Source organism: Pagrus pagrus (genome assembly GCF_965226575.1).
Source record: "Pagrus pagrus genome assembly, chromosome: 18".
In the NCBI taxonomy this organism is placed as follows: domain Eukaryota; kingdom Metazoa; phylum Chordata; class Actinopteri; order Spariformes; family Sparidae; genus Pagrus; species Pagrus pagrus.
In genome coordinates, this window is record NC_140202.1 from 3168264 (window position 1) to 3189841 (window position 21578).

Sequence of the window (21578 nt, forward strand, 5' to 3'; positions counted from 1 at the left end):
CAGGACAGCAGAATCGCTCGCCATCTTCCATAAAAGACTCAAGACTCACTTGTTCAGACTTCACCTCGACCCCGCATAGCATGAAGTGTGTGTCAACCAAAAGTGTTGGTCAGTCCCCTGGGATAGCTGAGATGTAGTGCAAAGATCAGGCCAAACATTACCAGGAAGGCATCAGCAAGCCTGGGGAGGTTGACAACCACATCAAACTCTCGGACGACAGAGATTTTCACTGGGTGGTAGTGAACTGGACTTGTGGCATTGTCACTGACGGTTGTAAGGAGGACTACTGATGCATCCCCTAGGTCTGGCTCATCCATATCATCCTGAAAAAATGAAAGGGAGATCATATACTTATCACATTTACTGAAACTAAGGCCTATGGCAATTTTGATTACAGTTATCATATAAATAACACTGAATACACAAGTCTGATAGACTCCTGTTCATTCTGCTGCTTTGTACTCTCGATTGCTGAGAAAGTGAGATGACTTTTATGTGTGCCACTGTTAGGCTAATGACGGCTACTTGATTTTCTTTGCAGTGACTGTCACTTCAGTGACACTTCCACAAAAAGACACTTCAGGTTTCTAAACATCTTGCCAAAGGTTTGCAGTTGAAACACTGGCACATTTACAGAAATGTTAATGTGTGTTGTCATATATACTGCTGCTGCTTATACATAAATAAATGAAAAGAAAATATGAATTGGTTAATTTACAGTACAATAGGCCTGATATTTCTTTACTGGGACTTACCACACATGTTCTGAAAAATCCAGAGACTTCCTCACGCAGATACACAGGAAGGGCATGGAGAACAGTGGTACGCCATGTCTGGACATCATGTAATTCCTAAGAAGATTAAAATAGTGTAAATACTGTGACAAGTTTACTAATCAAACCCAATGCCAAACAGTCCCAACCAATTTGCCACCACAATGATACCTGCACATAAATCCACTAACAACCTGCTGACTTATCTGGTGCAATTGTGGAATTCATAAGCTTATTCGAAGCATTGAACTCCCAACATTACACAAAGACTTCACCTGTGAAATGTATAACCACCTGTGTATCATGGACTTTCTGTCTAAATAAGGTCATCAAACGAGGAGTGTGGCGATCAAGGTCAGCATAGAAAGTGTTAGGAAGGTTCTGGTTTTTTATCCATTGGAACTCTGCATACACCTGCATTGAGGAAAGGACAGTACAGTAACAGCAATTATTTATTTTAAGATGAATGAAATTAGGCAACACTACACACAATGTGACATACTGTACAGTACTGGCAAAGATAAAAACAGATGAAAGAGTTGATCCACATTACCTCAGACTGCATATGAAGAGCAGGCCAGAGGTCAATGAGCTCTTTCACTGATGGGCAGGACATCACTATAGTCTGTCCTCGCAATGCAAATGTGGTCTGCATCATCTTACTTAATGTGCAGAGAATAACTTTAAGCTAGCCTAAGGCACAACGCGTTGTGCTAGAGTTAGCTTCTGCTTTCACTGACAACACTGACACAGCTCCAACACAAATTTCGAGTTTCATTATGAACAGTCTTATACATGATTCCTTACTATCCACCACTGCACGTTTGGCATCACCAGTTTTTACAACTACATTAGCCATGTAACACATCTAACTGTCGGGATGACTTTGCATGTTAGCTTGCTAACCTAACGGTTAACTGTTTTACATGGCTAACGTGACTCACTTTGTCCGTTTTAAAAACAGGTTGAACCTCCAGAAAAAAAAATGTAAACAAGTTTTATGTTGACTACTTACATTTAACCCAATGGTGCGGAGCTGAGTGTTAATGTACTTAGGTCAATCAGTCTCCCGCTCTTCTCCTCTGCTCCGCTGTCTGAAGAGGAAGTGCACGCAAATACTACAAAATAAAATCGTGTGAACACTTACGGTGGAAGCGATTTTGTTGTTGATGTAATTTATTATTAACTAGCCAACCTTGTAACATGCAAACTATTAACCATGAATTCCGCATAAACATGTATACATACATACACATGTATGTGTGTCTGTTTGTTTGTGTGTGTGTGTGTGTGTGTGTGTGTGTGTGTGTGTATATATATACAGTGTATATATATATATATATATATATATATATATATATATATATATATTCTTAATTGATTCTTGATTTGATTTATTGATTAATTTTTTAAAATAAGACATAAATTCATGTTTAATCCATAGAGTTTTAAGTAACTATGAGTTAATTATTTTAAGTAGTAGTTACATAATCTGCAAATCTGCAGTTCATATTAATCAAAAATTACAAGTTTAATGAACTGAAAAGGAAGGAAAATGCTACTGGCACTCAACATTTTTCAGTAAGTAGAACTTTTAAGAAAATTTACAAGTTTACACTACTTATTCCAATTAATTATTTTGAGCATTTGGGTTTACAGTGCAGCAAAAGCAGGCTACATTTTTAAAGTACCCAAACAAAAAATCCCACCCCCTACCTTCAAGCCTACATTCAACAAGCAACCTTAGCTTTTTGGTCTAATAAATATATATAAATAATACACACATAAGAAAGTCCTGATACATGCCACAATCATGTAAAAACAAGCAAAATAGTCGTCAGGAATGTACCTCAGTCCCAGTCCCAGCCACCCAGTGTGACGGATACTGCTGTGTGCTTTGTTTAACTGGGTTAGCTTGGCTCAGGGGCCGTGTCCTGTGTGCTGACATGAGCCGCTAAAGCAGTCTGTTGTTGCAACAGTGGCCTTTCATTGGGCTCAGGGGGTGTGCGCTTTGTGCAACTGGGTTAGCAAGCTGCTGAACAGCAGGGGCTGTGCACTGTGAGCGCTGCGCATTGTTGTCAGTACTAACCACATCCAACTACCTCACGTCTCTCACATGTAAGAATTCATATAACATCATAAAGAACAAATGTAAATAACAAACAATAATGACTGTTGTTCCTACTCACCGCTGTCAAGCTAGCATGTTAGTATTAAGAAATTCTGGCAGCACTTTCTCTTCTGCAACTAGCTCGCTGTTAGCATTAGCAATACAAGCGGCAACTAGCTTTGTGGAAGGCACCGGTCATGCACTATGACTGCACAAGCAGAGTGCATATGGACAGGCAGGTATGGTGATTAGAAGTTAATTTGTCTGACTAATGTTAGTAGGATTGTTTCATTGTTGGTTTGGGTTAGTTAGTTTTTAACACATTTTCCTTTAATTTTTTTTTTTCCACTTTTATTAATTCAATTATATCACTGTCTCTGCCTTACCCAAGTCAGTTGAACAGACAAACATGGAAGATGTCTCAGTACCTTTAATCCTTGTGGAACTGAATTCTGGACACCAGGACAAGAGTGGCTTACTTAAAATAGTCTGATTAAAAAGTTTTTTTATTTGCACTTGTCATTAATGGGAATGGTGCAACTTTGGTTCCTGGGTTTTAAGGTGAATACTAATCAAAAGGCCATGCATGGAGTTCAACACAAGCAGAATGTTAAAATCACTGAATAATGATTAGAATATACTGTGGACTTCTATTTCTTTTTGAGAAAATGCAATTTGTTCTAACAGGTACTGACTCCTCTGTCTGAATCAGAGAGAGTCAGCGGACTCATCCATTTAATTCGATGCAATAATGAGGTAGGACGAGCCAAGCCATCAGTATTCTTTGCTAGACAGGCTTTCAGACACCTTAGTTTGCTAGGCGACATGGCCACATTGCTCCCAAATTGATTAATATCATCCTATAGATGTGACCTCTCAAATTTATCAGAACTGTGCATTTTGTGAGGCAACTGTCAAAGTAGAGCTCTAACACTTTGTCATTCTGAATCAGGTCATTAGCTCATGACCTCAACTGTAAAACATGAGTTATTATACCTGTACTATGAGTTACCAATGCAGTCCAACACCAAACAGGAATATAAGTGGAGGTGCTGTATGAGATGCAGTTTGCAAAGACACAGCTTAACATACAAATCTGCCAGTTTTGGGCCAGGCTAAGTAGCATATCCACCTTATTTCAAGCCCCCGTGATACCTTGAGTGAATTTTGGGTGCAACATCTGGTGCATCCAGTCACTTAACCAGAACCATTTTTCACGGTAACAGGGCGCTTATATGCTTTCTTAAAGCGATTGGTACATTGTATTATTCATTCATGAAGGTCTAGGTTAGGGACTTTATCGAGCGAATACTACTTACACTGTTATTATTACTTAGCCTACCTAGCTAATGCTTCTAAAGTCTTGAAAGTGCTGCCAGTGTGTCAGTTGTTATGATATTTTCTTACTTAAACTAGTTCCTTCTGGCACTGGAAATATTAGCCATTATCATTTTCCCAGTAACCTCCACAGGAGATTCGTGGATAGGCAGCCGATAATGGTTGCTATGTTCGTGGGCATTGTAGCAATACAAGAAACAGTCTGACAATACGAATCAATCCAACGTAAGGATGAAAGAACATTGATTCCTTAGTCAAAAGTGGGGCAGTAATCAAAAGATCTTTTTGAAACGTTATGTTCAAAAGTGTGATTACATTGTGCTGTAGGCTTTGCTCATTCAATGCTACCCAATAACTGAGGATAGATCACCAATACATGTGACCCAAGGTGTTTACATCCAACGATATCTCTCTATTGTTCATCATAATGGCAGTTCATTGATTTCCTGAAAATTTCTAACCTCAAGTTGTTCTCCTTGTTGCCACAGTCTACCTGTAAAATGGTGTGCTTACTGGGTTTGATATCTGCTGGAATAGTATTTTCCCTCAGTGTTTTACCTCATAGGTTGTCCTGAGCCGCTAAGGAAACACTGTAACATACTGACTCAAACCCTATCATCGAGCTGTTGATTTGTAAATGAACCACAAGGACAAACAGATTTCAAATGCATTATGAATGTTATTAATAGGCTTGTTGTGTTATTATAATGAAACAGCATTCTCTTGGCATCTAAAGTCTCAATTCCCTCAGTCATTTTGTTAGCTCGAATGTGCAGCACAGCAGGTAATTGCTCGCAGCAGTGTCTTTAAATGGAACTTGAATAAAGACAACTAATGATATTGGATCAATAATCTGTTACTTGGATTCTCTGGCTGCTGCTCCTTAAAAGCTAATAATGTCTTAGCGAATGGGCATATCTCAAGTGATCAGCATCAAACCCACCATCTGCCTTCTCCAATTGACTTACATTTTGTCAGTCACAAAAGGTTTGAGTAGTGTTACAGTCTCTTAGGTGCGCATGCAGTGCATCCTGTGTTGGCGTTGCTATCACGCCAATTGACAGGCAAAGCTCGGTTAGGGACGCCCTGAAAATGGAGGCTTAGATTGTTCCTTTGTAGGGTCCCCTAGTCGACAAAAAAACTGTTGATGGGCGAGATCTGCCCCAGAAATCAAAGCACCATTGGGGGTGCGGCTGTGAGTCTTCCACTCATCAGGCTGACATCCTCCGTGAGATCATGAGCAGGAAAACACCACAATGAATCTGAACGGAGAGAACGAGGTGTGTCATGAGTCCCTGGAGAGAGGCACAAAGGGAACAGTAGAGTGTGAATAAAATAGTCAGTCAGTGGCAGCCCTGAAAGGCTGGATCATGTCGTTCTTGCAAGACAGGGCGAATGCATGAGAGAAGCAGCATATAAACACGTCAGAGGACGAGCACTGAGTGCGATATAAAGATGTCTGCTATCAGTGGAGGAAGAACAGACGAGCCTCCTGTCATTCAGACCCTCAACACTGAATATAACAGTGCCACATATGCAAACCACGATGCATCCTCATCCTCATTCATCACTTTGGGAGACCGTATGTTTTTGTTTTTTTTTCCTCTGAGTGCATTTCACCTTGCTGCGTCCAACAACACATCAATTTTTACATGCGTGACCTTGTGAATTAAGCGTCCTTTTCTCATACAGCACATGAAGCCTAGCACAAACATATTCAGGCATGTATGCATGCACACCCACACACTAACGCCCTCACATATTTGCAAAGCAAACAAACAATCTCAGAGTGTGTGTGTTTAGGAAGGCAAACAGCTTGTAGGGACGACTGGCCACAAAAATAAGAGAAAAGAGAAGAATAATGTGCGTTCAGTCATTGCTCAGATTTTAATGTCACTCGGGAGTCAGGCACAAACACCCCGCTGTGCTCTATTTCAATAACTTTCCATAAACCAATCTAATCTCCCTTCCCTCCTACACAGTGTTTTAAGGAGATTTTTATAGGCTTTTGCTTGAGAGGCAGATAATTCCTTATAAATCATAATAGCGCTGCATGAATTGTAAAAGGTTTCATGGCTCAATGGCATGATTGACTCACAGCGAATACATATGTATTAAAACCTAAGCATTGTTTAGGATGCGTGTCAGATGAGCTTGTTTCAGACACTGTCACAATCCAGAGGTTAACATGTTATTCATGTTGTCACATCTATAGTGTGATTCGGCCACTTTAATGTAGGCAGTGTTATTCAACACAACATTCACCAGTAGAGCTACGCTGTATGTGACCTCACATGACCTTCTTTTTATATTTCCTTTGCCTGACCTCCAACATGAGGATGAAAAATAACCTATTTCAATAACAAAGGTAAAATAAAATGTGCTTTTAACTTTCTCGTATTTCCTGTCTATAGGCTGCTTATTCATCGTGCTCTTTGAGAGTGAATGTGTGGCCTTGAGGTGTTTTTCGAGGGACCATATGGCACAATACCACACAATATAGGTAAGATGTTCCTTTTCAACTCATTTTTTCCCCGTTTAGCATAGAACTAGTTGGAGGCCTGAAACAACCCCTGAAAAGTCCTTTCTTATCAAAGCACATACAAAGCAACCTTAGGCCAAGGCAGCATATTCACTGTGCAGACTGACGTCTAACATGATAAAAGTGACGGGAACCTCAGGGCGAGGTGATAAACCTGAGCCTTAACACCAGATTTGAGGATTTGGATAGTGAATTATTCTTATACTCTCCTTATCTTTCACCCAGGAGTGACGCTTTGGATCAAGAAAATGTAACGTTTTGTGCTGTTAGCCGGAATTAGTAGTTCGGCAAACATATAAAACTGTCTCATGAAAAGACAAAGTGCCACATGACATAAAAAAAGAAATCAATCAGGTCCACGCTTCACTTATGATAAAGGTGTGATGAAATGATTTTCATTTTCATGACTTTTCTGCAATTTCATTTTTTTCCTCTCTCTTCAGCTCATATCCTTACCGCTGTGCAGAACACAAACAAATCAAATGAGCATCCCACTCACATTATAAGCCTGCACATTAAGCTTTATGCAGTGTGTTTATTTTATCATTGTATTCACATAATGTCTCCATGCTCTCAGCATAGTCTCCACCTACCTGCATATCTGTCTTTGCTGGAGAAAAAGTGAATTAAATCAACTTTATACACTGCATCCCTGCACACTTAACAAACTATCATAATAGGGAAATTTACTGATTTTTTTCTTTTTATCTTCAAAAATCCATGCATATGCTCGACTTCTGTCTAGTCTGTTTTTATGGTGACTTTTTTTTGTGGTGTGTTTGAATAGGAGTTACACATGACTTCCAGGATGCAAATTAGGTGCATATTAGATATGCACTAACTTCACTGCCACAATTTACTAACGGGGTACTCCATTAATTTTACACACTAGAACTTGGAAGATTTCTTGTCCATCTTGGTTTGAAGATTCAAAAAGTTATCAACATTCTTGTTGGCAGGACAGACTTAACAAGGCCTCAAAGTTAAGAATAATTTGACATTTTGGGAGAAGCACTTATTTGCTGTCTTCACATCTTCCAAAGCTCATTGATTTAAGATATGACAATTTACATTTCTTACTCTTAGCAAGAAAGCAAATGAGCATATTTACCCATCAAATCAATGCATAGGACTGAGACCAACCCACCAGAAGGAGAATGCTAACAATGGGGACTTAGATAGGCAACTAATTGGAAGTTAAGCCAAAAATATTAGTTGAAATGACACGACATAGTCAAACTGAGGGTTGACTTCTTTTTTGTCGGACTGGGAGAGTTTTCTTTATCCAAAAAACTGGCAGACCTCAGACGGAGAATGGATTGTAATGCAAATTTTGATTTTGACATTCAAAGTTTTGCCCTGATCTTGGAAATAGCAGTTGACAAAACAATTTTACAACAATATCCACTCGGTAGCTCTGGGACCTTATTGTCAGAATAGATGTTGGCATTGTAGGTTTTTGTGAATCACGGATTTCTTGAAACACATTTCTGTATGTTGCAACTTTATGTTTTTTTAGGTAAAATGTTAAACGTGGTCCGGTTAGGTTTAGGCACAAAAACCACTTGGTTAGGGTTTGGGTATTTTATCATTTAGTGCAATTTTTCTCAGCAGTGACAATGCTTTGAATTGGCTTCTGACAATACAGTAGGCTGAGATATTGACTGAGCATTTCAAATAACAATAATAATAATAAAATGTGCACCGCCAGCTGATTTTGTGACAGTTTTTGTGTTGTCCAGTACTGAAATACATCCTGCAGACCGATGCATGATGGTGGTGTAAGAAAATGTTGACAGACTGCAGATGAATGCAGGGACCCATGTAGCCTGCCTATGGATGTGCGTGTAAGGATAAATAACACTAAATAAATAAAAGAATAACTTTCCGCTGATAAATATCTCAGTGAGGCTTTTACTGTCTTTCATTGTGTCATTTTGTCAATTGAGCCTGTCCTACATTCTTGAGACACACTTTAACAAATGATCAAAAGAGTCCTTTCATGCTTATGAAGCTTTACACATTGTCACTCAGGAGGTTTGCGTGAAAATATGATTACAGATGGAAAAAAAATGGTGTGCTACTTGATAGTTTTGTAATTGGAAACAAATGTATAACTTTCACCTCAGTCTTTGTAAACCCTGTCTTAAGCAATAAAATGCTTAAACTCGAAAAATGAAGTGAAGGATTTGTTTTGATCTAAAGTACGTCTAGCTTAGAGAGCACAGTACGTCAACTCAGTGAAATACTGTCTGGCTATTGTTGGCACTCAGCTCCACAGAAATATGAAGGCCATGAGAGAGGACAGAAAAGTTTGTGTGTTCTCTTGAACCTGAAATGCACTTGATTTCTAATAAATGAAGACTTAAGTTGGATGGATTTAGTGCACCACTGTTACCCAGTTATGGATATATTATTATAAAGTTCAAAATTGAATGTTTCTTAGATGATTCATTAAAGCATTTTTCATGACGTGGAACAGATGTGTCACATATTTCTATTAACATCAGACAGGCTGAACCTGAGGCTGATAAGATAAAACATTTAGATGAAGATATATTTTTAGACCACAATGAGTGAAAGCTCAATAAATCAGTTCAGACCTATAGTAAGGAGATTCGACATGCTCAGACTCAATAAAGAAGTTGCTTCCCTCTGAGGAGTGCCTTGGGAAATCCATCACGCAATGTTTTAATTAGGTCCCTTCTTCATCCCATGGTTCCTCCAGTCTGATGTCTTAATGAAAACACTTTGCACATTCACTGTAGATGTTAACTTTTAAATTACTGGGCATGCTTAGTGTGACAGGAACCCGTGTTGTAGCCCGATAACATCTACAGCTCTCCTACTTTATTACATTTTTGTATTTGAGGTATTTAGGATCCCCACTGCACAGCTGGAAGAGACCACAGCCTGTGAACAAATGTCCCACATTCAAATAGCTTGTATGTGTTTGTTTTAGTTATAAAGATTTTAAAATATATTTTTTAAAATTGTGTTAAAGCAGTTATATCAGGAGGCATTTCACCTTATTTGGCCTCAATGTAGGTCCTTGGCAGCAGTGCTGTTAAGGGGGGACTGAATGATGTAGGAGCCCCTGATCTGAGCGGGAGCCTTGTCTTAAAGTCTCAGTATCTATTAAATGTCAATATCACTGTCAACATAACCTTAAAGTTCCTCTAAACATTTCTATCTAAATTCACAATGGATTAAATTACTGTGTGTAATGTGAGAGGGGTCACTTGTATTGATGAAAATATAGAGAATTCTCATCTGACTTTCTAGCTCCTCTCATATCTACGGAGTGTTTTCGCTCCTTTTGACTTCACTGTTATGGCCTGCAACTTTACTGTTTTCACTCTCACAGTGCTGATTAGTTTCAGGCACTCTTGCTTGTAAAAAAAGCTGAAAAAACCCACCGCACAAAACCTACCCAACAAGCTAAAAAGTCATATGTTTTACTATGGAGTTGGTGGAGACCAAAAATAGAGCTTAAAGGACAGTGAATAGTGGACTCAAAGGAACAGTGTGTAGGATTTAGTGGCATCTAGCGGTGAGGTATATAAATATAACAAACTGAATACCCCTTGCCTCATCCTCTCCTACGTCAGTCGCTAAAACCAAAAAAACGAGACAGGCCCTATGTAGAGCCAGTGGCTGTGTCTCAATTCAGGGTCTGCAGCCTTCGAAGGGCGCATTTGAAGGCCAATTACGTCACAATGCCACGCGAAGGCTGTCCCAATTCGAAGGCTCCTCCAAATGCACCCCACAAATGCAGCCTTCTTTTCCCTCTTTTTGGAGGATGCACCACTACTATCCTTCGCGGCCTCCCATATCCCAAGATCCTTTGCGTGCCAGAAAAAGAAGAAAGAAAGAAGGAAAATGGTCGTCACTTTCGCGGGCCTGGGCGGCAGAAATTGTGACGGACTCGCCTTCGGAGGCCGCAAAGGCCGTGTCCTTAGAAGGATGCATACCCTGAATTGAGACACAGCCACTGTTTGGTTTGTCCACTTTGGGCTATTATAGAAACATGGTAGTGCAACATGGAAGACTCAATGGAAGAGGAACTCATTCCTCTTTAGATATAAAAGGCTCATTCTAAGCTAAACATAATTTTTATGGAGTTATACACCAAATATAACATAATTATGAATATGACGTTCCATTTCTGCCAATTTGTCCCCCCCTAAATCCTACACACACCTTTAAATTAATCAAGCAGCCAGAAACACAACACATAGGTCATGTAAATGTTACTGTGTGCCTTCTGAGACTGTTTGCTAGCACCTTAACAATACTGGGGCTGTTGCTGTGTCACTTGCTTAGTTAGAGGAGGTCCAACTAAACTGGAACTTCTAAGGCCTTATCACCCAGCTGCATGCTCATCTGGACCTGATCGTGGTTCAGGCAAACCTGTGTTTGTTTTGGCACAGCATCTAGCTGTATTTGAGGCGGCAGTCACAGTAATGTGTCACATTAATGTACAATTGTTTAATACACGTGAATGCAGTACATTGAAAGTGATGCACAATTATTTAGATCATGTGATAGCGATTTAATGCATTAATCAAATGTGATAAGTGATAAACTGTCTCCCCACTAATTTTTTGTCAGACCATCAGTAACCCTGTTTCTTTATCAAAAATGAAGTGAGGAAGAAGTGACACCTTTAGTTGTAACAACATAATTAGTATAAAACTTAATTATAGTATTGAATTCAAAGAAACTTACATTTTGTGTCAGAGTTGCATTTAAAGCTTCAAAATTCAAAATTCAGGTCTCATATCCATGTGTTAAGAGCTTGAGTGAGTGCATTTTTAGCCTATTTCATAATGGCAAAGGATAACACCATGTGTGTCTCTGTCCAAAATTCAAATATACTCCTACCCCTACCTGTACAGCTCACTAACAGGTATTGTGTTAGCTAAATGTACCAAAGTACAGAGACAAATTTGAACAAACCTCCTGAAACATGTTTGGTGTGAACACCCCCTTAGTGTTTGTGTTTCACAGCTGAACTTCCACGTGCATGATCAGGAAGAGGGAAGCAGGTGTGGTGAAAGGAGGGAGGGCTGGTGGTGGTAGGTGATCAGGAAATGGTGTAGAGAAATCTAATTTATTTTTCATACGCTGCTGAGATGGAATGTCATATATCATGCTATGCAGCAATTTTGCTCCAGTCCTAGGCTCACAAAAGATGAAAGAATGGTGATCAAAGATACAGAGAGAGAAATCAGCTGCCAGAGTTGCTATGAGATCCACTTCCACTGAGAACAATATAAGCTGTGTTGAAATAGTCATATAGTATACTGTCACTGATGGTTTTCAGCATGGGACATCTCACTTCAGACATTTTACACAGGAGACGACAGGAGTGAACACATTTTGTGTCATGTATTTAGACTTGAAAGTGATGTTAGAAACAGACCTGGGACTGAATGGACAGTCTGAATCCCTCTCCTGACTGAAAATTCACAGGAAGATACAACATATTGTCTAAAGAACCTCAAAATATTCAGTAGCGCATTAACAAAAAGACATTAAATAACTAAACGTATGTGTACGTTTACGTATACGTTTGTGTAAAGTGCAATTATTAAAACTCTACTCAGTATTGTGAAGTATTATTCGGTATTTAATTTTCATTAAACTCATTATATTAGTAAAAGTTTTTATGATGGCATCACCCTTAAAGAGGCAGTTAGTTCCCTCAGGATTAGGTAGAGACCAAAACAGAGCAAACAGAAATGGCATATTTGGCCAGAAATATAACACCAAATAAACAATAAGGTTCCTGCATATGTAAATAAGAAACTGTTCTGCAACTTGCTTCCGCCGCATCCATACGGTAAGTCATCATCTACTCCCCCCATTCAGATGGAACGTTGGGTGAAGTTTTAAAGTTTTCATTGTCCACAAAACATTTCTGGAGCTTCACAGCTAAACAGCATTGCAGCATTCTCCCAAACAACTGAAGTTGATGAGGACTTGTTTTAAAATGTAAAATAAAAAAACAACCAACAAAAAACACAAAATGGCCCCATACATCTTGACTGGCAAACAAAGTCTACATGGAAGCCCTGAGATCCCAAAATGATTTGAAAACAATTTACACAGAAATCTTCACTGTACTTGCTACGATAAAAGAGCTAGCACACCCAATCTGAAGTGGGTGCACATGGAGGGTGTAAATCCAAGGGCTTCCGCAGACCAGGATTACACCGGACGAGCTGTATGGAGACTTTGTGCTTTTTACGTTTTTGTTTTGTTTTTTCTTTTTAGGAGAATGCTGCAACACTGTTTTGCCGTGAAGCTCCAGAAATGTTTTGAACTGTTGCTTTAACCATTTTGCCTTTTATGGCATTCATGTTTTCTTCAGGGTACAGTAATTGGATATAGACTGACCTCAGGTGCAGTATAAACCACAGCTTCTGAGGGTTAATAGCGCATGTGATTTTTTAAACACAAAGTTAAATTTGTTCTAAAAATGTAAACTGCAACATTGCTAATGGCTAAAAATGATAGCCAATGATGGAGTTTGTTATGTTTTAGGGTTATGCTAGAAGAGGACCCAAGTGCAGACACACAGGCACACACACAGGAGGCAGTATAGGGGCTATAGGCGAGCTTTTAATAAACAAGCTGAACTACAGACAATGAGGAAATACAGAAAAACTAAAACGAGACCAGTAGACAAAAACAAAGTAACAACTAAAGGCTAAAACAAAGTGCAAACAAAAGCAAAGTACAAATCAAAAGAGAAACCAGAAACCAAAGCTACAAACATACCAAAACGGGAGACACGAGAAGCCACTGGAGGAGACACTGGGGAAGAAGCTGGTGGAGAACACAGGGTGACATCACAGGGAAACACGGACGAACACAGAGGAAGACAGACCAAGACGGACACAGGCTAACACAGGCTAACACACGCTAACACAGAGGAGGTCAGGAACGGGATGTCACAGAGGAAAGACGGAGTAACACAGAATACGGAACACGGACCAAGACGGAGGGAAACGAAAACGATCTGACAAAGACATGAGGGAGAACAAAGGCTATATACAGACACACAAATGACGGGACGAGGAACAGGTGGAGTGAGGAGCAGTGTTGCCAGGTGGGAAATATAGGATTATCGTACCGGAGACATAAAATTATCATATTTTGAGGGAAATTATCGTACACCCGTCATAACCAAAATAACAAGTCTATTGATGCGCTATAGTCAAATATGCTGATGCTCTATAGTCACTCTAGTGTTTAATAGCGTCTAACAGGCACTCTCGGCTTTGTGGCGTCAGTACGGAATGGATTCACGGCACCACATCAACACCGGACCCGACTGGAGCGTCTCGTGGGGCTGGCGCAGCGGACCATTCAACCAATCATGCTCGTTGTTCTGACGCATGGACGACACATAGCTCACATTTTGAAAAGTACAATTGGCTGGAAACTTGGCTGATTACAACCACACATTCACGGAATGGTCAAATGATCGTGTATTTGGCCTTTTTTGGGATTATTGATCGTACAGAAGGCAAAATTATCATACAGATACGATAATTATCGTACACCTGGCAACACTGGTGAGGAGGGACTAGGGCAGGTGAGGGGATTAACGGAAAAACACACAGGAGGAACTGACAAGCACGATGCGACACACAAGGGTAAAACTTCAAAGTAAAACAGGAAACAGGAACAGACACTGAACCATGACAGTTTTTGTTCTATAAAATAGAATTCAGACCAGTAAACCAACAGAACACCAAAGTGTAATTCACAATATAGTCACATAAACCTGAGTATATTTGTCTTCTACTTTTGTCTTCTTTGGTGGATTTACCTGTACCTAGCTTAAATTAGACTGTGATTAGAACAGAGACAGCCTCGCCAAAAGCAACATTTTCTGCCTCATTTGTGCTCCATCAGCCGCACATATTCTCTCTATTTACTGCCTCTTGTCTAATTTGTTGTTGCTGCTGTTATTTCATACATTAGTCACTAAACCGTAGATGCTTTTGAGAATCACCAGAAGCTTTCAGAGCTATAAAGATATTATTGAGTTGGCTGTGAATGTTAATAGACAGACACATCAGAGTTTTGATGCCTCCCTGGTGTGCTTCGATTGTTCTCCCGCATGTTTTTTTTTCATTCTTTTGTGAAGTTCAGCCTCCATAAAAACACTCCGTAAAAGGCTCTCATCCATTCTCATATCCATTACAGTTCAACCGTTCCTCATACTTGAGTGTACAGTATACTCAAACAGAATATGGACCACTGCTTTAGACTAGACTAGAAAAGCATCCATCATTCATATTAATAAAAAGAACAAGTCAGAGCTTTCCCTTTCAATTACTGTTTGATTTATTTCTTCATTCTCACAGCTTGTCAGTGATTGGCTGCACCAACATGGCCTTTCTCCAACCTTTTGCTTTTTTTCTGCTTTAAGGGTCGAGAATTTCCATCGTCTTGTTACACACCAGAGATCAACCAATTACAGTATCTATATCAGGCTTAGAAGCTTTTTCTACTCCGCTACCTCTGTGGAAAATGTTCTGATCTGTACCATGTCCCGCTTAATGATTTATAGAGGAGATATCAAGCTACATATAGAGGTGCACAGCATATTCACTGCTGAAATGTTCTTTTAAGCAGACCATTTGCTCTCATAAATTACATTTGTTTCTCTTATATAATTTGCTAGTGGGTGTGTTTCATTATCTTCAAACAAGAGAAGTTGATTTGCATCGGGAACAAGCAAAAACCCCACTGGCAGATATATCGGCTGTAGATTTTAATAGTCAGTGCTAGATTAACTAACTGTTTTTTTCCCAGTATAACATACAATTGTGGATGTAATTATCGAGATTCAACACTCAGCAAACCCACACGGCACTTGTCTTCAGCTTTATGAAGATGAATACAAACTAAATTGGTGAGGGCTGTGGGTGGGTGTAACGCTTGTATTTGCCTTCTCACTCATTACTTCATTAATTTGAGCAACTCCATTGCCTTCAATATTATCCATGTCTGTCTGCTACAAAATAAAAGTCTTTCGGTCTCTGCAAGAGGAATAATGGAATAAGCACAAAGACATGGAGTCTAATGCAGTAGGCAAGATTGCTTTAACATTTGGACAAAGTTGAGATTGGTGATTTAGAAAGTATAATTGCATGAACGTCGACAAATGTATAAAACAATGTCATTTATTGAAAAGGAATTTTTTTTGGCATTTCATTTCATAATATGTAATTATGATGGTCTAAAATTATGAGAACACCCTTTCCTTGAATTTACACCCCTTACAGTTTGGGTCTTTTTCAATAAAAGTGGCAGCAGCGCAGAGACTAGTGAAGAAGTGAGTGAATAAGTGAGTCAAAATCAATACTCATAACATCACAAATAATTGACATGAAATTCTCTAAATAATGCTCTTGATGACATGCAACCACGGTCAATATTAAAAGGGGCATTCCACTGAATATATGCATCAGAGTCAATTTACCAGTGACAGGACAGGACAAGACAGTCAGACAGGACTGCTTAACCCATGAAAAGAGTTTGGTAATGTCTTCTGTGACTCCAGAGGAGCTAGTGAAGTCTGAGAAAATCACTCAAGTGATACAACTTTAAGCTTGGAGATGACACATTTTTAACAACAAGCAAATGTTACTAGTAGGGGCATGGAGTTTCAAAGACGTGGGGTTACAGAGCCATGATTTGATCGATACCATACTAAATGTCAAGATATGTCAGATATTTTTGTTCTACCAACTCCCAAGTTTTGGTCTCCACCAACTCAAAATGTAAGTATCTGGCTTGTTGGCTGCTAAATGCTATACCCACCAACTGCTAACTTTGTCTGGCTATGAGGCTAGCTAAAACTTGCTCCTTTGGGAAAGGGAGTAATTATGTATTTTTTCTGTTGGTTTGACACCACGAGCGACCATTTTCACATTACATATAAAATCATGTGAGCAATGATTATATTATCATATGTGATATGTTCATTGTGGGTTAGTGCAACTTAACCTAGTGCCTTTGAAACCCGACAGCAGGTCCCATCCATAACAATGCATGTAGTTATCATTTTACAAAGCTGTAATTGGGCAAAATTATATCTATAATAACCTTATCTGGTGCAACTATGCCCACGTCTTAAAGTTAAGACGAGGTGCTGAGAACATAATTTAGGTAACTTATAAACACTCCCAAGCCATGGTTCTATATATTACGATTCAAGTTGACATTAACTATCTGCACCAGGCAGTGTGATATATATTCACACATCATCTAAGGGAGAATCTAGTATTTCCCACATTTTTCCCTCTGATGCCAGCAGGGATCCCAGAGCCCAGTGATGTAGAAATCTTAGTTCAGAACATGCACGCATCGAATCTTCTAAATGGAGTAGTGACAGGCTGTTTCCATGAATGCAAATGAACATCATCATTGTAGCATTCAACTAGAACAATAACAAATATATTTCTTTATTTGCCTGGCTTAATTGCTTATTAGCTCGGGATTACTTTGTGTTTTTTGTTTAATGATTTCATGTGATGGTTAATCAGTTTCAGTCCATGAATGCAACTCCTCTTCAACAACAGCCCATCAGCTCAACAAGCTTATATGAAGCATTGCAAACTAGGCCACCTCTGTCGCTCTGCTGTGTTGCACACAATGCACAACTCCTGAGACAGGAGCGCATTGATCTGCACTAAATCTGCGCGAGTTTTCTATCCCCTCCCAATTCGGTGTGACAAACCCACTGGAGCTGAACTAATGCTGTTAAAAAGCTGCACCAGCTGCCATGCGCTTTTTGTCTGATGTGTTTTCACTCTCGCTGCTGCCGTGGAAGGAGGAGAAAGAATCTTGCAAGTGTACACGGAGCTGAGTCAAAAGGCAGAAGAGCTAAATCTTGCCAAGAAAGAGCTTGTCTCTCTCTTTTGTGATGCCATTTTGGAAATCTCACCTGTAGGAGCAAATCCATTTTCTTTCGCCGTCTGTTTGCGGAGTTGTTGTGATCTTTTCCTCTTTCTTGCTACGTTGTTCCTCACCTGTAGAAGTGTATGGATGATGGTGTCCCCACTTCACCTAATGCGCTAATTACCTGGTGTTTAAATGATGTTGGAGGAAGGAGAGACAAACAAAGCCTTTTGAAACTATTGCAACTGTTTAGGTTGCTAGGGTTAGCATGGGATCCTGCCCATGGAGAAATGGTTGCCCTTCCCACTTTAGAAAAGCTGTGTGTAGCTGCTATATCCGGTCATTGGACTTGGCCCAAATGGAGACTGATCACTTATAATAATAATAATTCAATAAATAATGTGCCTGAAAAGCACACTGGGGCAGTGGTACTGGACTAATACCAAGTGGACTGTCAAAAGGTTTTACTATTATTTTCCCAAAAATACACCTAACCTGCACAACGCAGGCCAAGGCTACATCAAATGGAATAACGAGCTTGCATTCAAGCTTGTATTGTTATTACATAAAACTATACACATTCTTATTAAATGTCCGAGATAGGCCTGGATTTTTTGCAAAACAGGATATTGAGTAAGGCCTGGCACCAATCAGGTTGTTTTCTAGGAACGGGTCGGAGTGACACGGCCAGATGTTCCTTGTGTCCATTCCAAAGATACTGTTGACAGATTACTTTGTTTTTGCCAAATCAAAGATGAGTAGTGTGCCAAAATTCCCCTAGAACCCTAGCAGAGAGGAAGTTAAAAGTAAAAACCCCTTTTGGTTTTGGAGATAGGGAAACTGTTATTGGTCAGTTGTGAGTCATATGAGGAAAATTGACAGGTGTCCAAAAGCAGGAGGAAAGGCCCATTGGTGTAAAACATCCATACTCTGCATGCTGTGGTGCACATTTCTTTGTTTTGTAAAATAAAGACTCAAGGACAGGAAGACTTCTCTCCATATTTTTATATTATTGTTGGTAAAAAGTTATTCCACAACACTCCCTTCCATGATTACCTGTGTCACTTGATCACAGCATCGAGGGTAGAGCTTTTTGTGGATGAGCTATGAGGACAGGAATCTTTCAGAAGTGCACATGACATTGCTTCTCATTGCATCATGACATCAGCATTATTTTCATGCCTTGAAAGGGTTTTGTGGGGATTCATCATTGCAAGGTCCTTTTATCATACTGCAGAATGTGTTTTCAAAAGTTTGCAGCAGGAAGCATGAGCACGTTCAAAGTCTGTACCTGAAGTGTGTAAAAGAGCTGTGGTTTTATTAGAATACTGCTCGATTTGAAGCTAAGTGGTGAACAGCCTCATAGTACATGGGGACTTTTTTATATTGTGCTGCTGTATACATATATATAGACTATTGTATATATCCTGATTCACTTAGAAAGGCAATTTGCTGTTGATTATTTTGCAGCCATGCAAACACATACAAAAGCATTATTCAGATATAAACATCTGATCAAACTATTATTTCAGTCTTTACTCTAATTGGCTACTGGCATGCTATTTCATATACATACTCTTTAGACAAACATTGCATTAATCTGACCTGACTATAGAACCAATCATAATATTTGATTAAAATAACTTGCGGGTAGAAAACTCTACATCACGCTCTAGCTTACAAACAATTTAATGGTCTTTTCATGATGCTGTTTCAAAGTGTATACATCTAAACCATCTAATAGGCATGTTTGATGCTTTCAAATGTCATTAATAACAACACTTTCACTAACATTAGGTTGGACAGCTAATTTACCTGTTGGGCCACGGACTAAAGAAAATCTTGACTTTACCCAAAACTAGCAGTTAGTCTAAGTTGTCGCTGTTGGTAGATATCAAAGATGCTAGCAAAGCAACACAGTTTATAGAATAATGTTTTTAATGGTGCAGGTCAAATACAAATCGTGCTTCTTTTATTTGATCAGTTTAGGCATGTTGTGCATTGCTCAAATCTGAAGTTATTGTTTCTATTAGAAGTTAAAATTTGATTTTGTACTGCCACACTGAATATCTGAGACAGATAATGTCTACTTTCAGTGTAAGCTCTGCCAACATATCTTTGCAGACCAAGGCTGGGGTCACTCATATGCAAATGCAGGCAAATAAAAATCACCTGCTTGCACTGAGTATGGGCAGTGCAGGATGTGAAGGACATGGAACTCACTGTGCTGGTTTGTGAGCCTGTTTGAGGGGTCAACCACACACACATCTTTGCTGTTGGTTGTGGCTGCGACTTCACAGTTTAAATTTCAAGGTGAACTCCACACGAAGCCAAGATGCATATTTGCTTCGCCACCAGATGCAAATGTTCTGTTTGCCCCTTTGCAAGCATAGAATGGAAGTGAACGGGCGGTGGATGTTGATTTAGTTTATGTGTGACCGCGGCCTAAATAGATACAAATGGTAGCTCTGTGTTCCATTCCCGCTCACAGCTGCTAAACAACCCAACACACGTTACTGGTGCAAGATATAGCAATCAGCATTGTCAATGCATGATGAGTGCTGGATGAAATTGTATTGTAATGTATTGTAAAGAACCCATTTTGCAGATTATGTCCATTTACATCTGATACATGTAATACAGAGAGGTTCGGTGTCCATCCATGTAGATCAGAAAAGACTACTTTTGATGTCTTTGGATGTTTAGAACAGAGCTAAAATTGTGTTTTTTCGAGACCACATTAAAACATCATTCAGTGTTCTGTGCCGCACTAGATTTTACCGTTTGATTTGTCTTAACTTAACTTTTGTTTTACAAGGCAAGTCCGTAGAGATTTGGAAACTCTTTTCCAAGGAAGATCTTGCCAAGGCAGCAGCATAAAAGGTTTCAGACAAAACAATACAAATGTAGCCAACAGCTCAAAAACAGAAAATTATATTGAATAAATATTCTAAGAACAGAGAAGTCTTTTGAGATAGAATTCACAGTAGTGTGGAATAAAAACTATTTTAGATTCATTCATTTAAATTGTCGGGTGCAGAAAACAAAAATAAAGACTTTATTTCTCTGTCTGTAACAGACAACAGAACAGTCAGTGTTGTGATCTGAGATAATGATTGTAGGATCAACTCTAAAATCACTTGGTTGAGGCATGATGGCAGTTTGCCCAGAGTGGCTTTATAAATAAAACTGTACCAATGACTCAGTTTATGTATGGACAGAGATGATGGGCGAGTGGTTTAAATGTGTTGATCACAGCATATTGAGATTTGTTATGAGAGTCCAACATGAGGAGGCATCACTGAGAGATTCATTAATGACATAATAACTTTAGTCTCAGTTTCTCAGTTTGTAAAGTCATTCCTAAGAATGTGGAGACATAGCTTAAACAAATTCCAACATCAAATCTAACTTGAGGGATCACATAAAGAAGAAGAAAAGACATGACTGGTAAATGATTACCCATCTGCCTTAACAGATTTACCTGCTTAAATAAGAAAGTAGTTGCAACAGTCGGGGGATTTTCCATTAGGATTAACTACCAAATAAAATAGCATAATCACGCTAAAGTGTCAGCATGTTTACAACCGGAACAAGTCTCAGTGTAACCACAATTACAACGGTGGAAACTACACCACCCTTAAAAGCTCCAAATGTCAGCTCAAAATGTCAGTGCTAAAGCTAGCTACATCAACTGTACAGCATTGCATGTTGGTGATCAGAATTTTAGAGGCATCAAATGTGACACATGGTTTAAGAGTCATCAATTTACCTGACATAGCCTTGAATACTACATCTCTAACTTTTACCAATATCACTTAAAGGTATAGTTGGTAATGTTGGAGAGCTAGCAAGATTTGAAAGTGGCACCTCGTCTAAGCTCCAT

At 39.2% G+C, this 21578-nt stretch overlaps 1 protein-coding gene across 2 annotated transcripts in view; it reads left to right on the forward strand.

Moving 5' to 3' along the window:
• Nucleotides 1-21578, forward strand: part of LOC311273584 (leucine-rich repeat and fibronectin type-III domain-containing protein 2) — a 158843-nt gene that overhangs the window by 98008 nt on the left and 39257 nt on the right. Inside the window, exon 4 of one of the 2 annotated variants that reach the window (XM_084380703.1) lies at nt 6636-6724. The exons of the other annotated variant lie outside the window; for it this stretch is intronic. The gene's annotated coding sequence lies outside the window, so the exon portion shown is untranslated. The remainder of the gene's footprint in view (nt 1-6635; nt 6725-21578) is intronic. 2 annotated transcript variants of the gene reach the window in all.